The sequence below is a fragment of the Lonchura striata genome, chromosome 4 (genome assembly GCF_050655825.1).
Source record: "Lonchura striata isolate lonStrDom1 chromosome 4, ASM5065582v1, whole genome shotgun sequence".
Classification (NCBI taxonomy): Eukaryota; Metazoa; Chordata; class Aves; order Passeriformes; family Estrildidae; genus Lonchura; species Lonchura striata.
In genome coordinates this window covers 58,915,393-58,916,029 of record NC_140706.1, presented here as the reverse complement: position 1 = coordinate 58,916,029, position 637 = coordinate 58,915,393, and positions in this window count along the sequence as shown.

Here is a 637-nt window from a genome sequence, read left to right as displayed (position 1 = left end):
AATAATGACTATATGAAGTAACAGCTTCTGTTGTCTGTATCCTGTAATCTTAAATCCTTTTCATTGTTTTTTTCTATCCATAAAAAATGTTCCTCCAGTGTTTCTCAAACACTGACACATCCAACAGCTCAATTTACCAGATTTGTCCCTTATCTGTGATATCCCACAGATAAGTTTTCCCCTTATCTACCCTTATCTTACCAGATTGCACCTCTTCAAACTCTCATTATAATTTCATAGACAATACAATGGCTCCCCTATAAATCTGTTTTGTGGTAATTTCCAAGAAGGCAGGTTCTTTCTAGAAACTGGCAAAATTTAGTATTTTGTGTTTGTCCCTTCCCCTTCCCCTTCCCCTTCCCCTTCCCCTTCCCCTTCCCCTTCCCCTTCCCCTTCCCCTTCCCCTTCCCCTTCCCCTTCCCCTTCCCCTTCCCCTTCCCCTTCCCCTTCCCCTTCCCCTTCCCCTTCCCCTTCCCCTTCCCCTTCCCCTTCCCCTTCCCCTTCCCCTTCCCCTTCCCCTTCCCCTTCCCCTTCCCCTTCCCCTTCCCCTTCCCTTCCCTTCCCTTCCCTTCCCTTCCCTTCCCTTCCCTTCCCTTCCCTTCCCTTCCCTTCCCTTCCCTTCCCTTCCCTTCCCTTC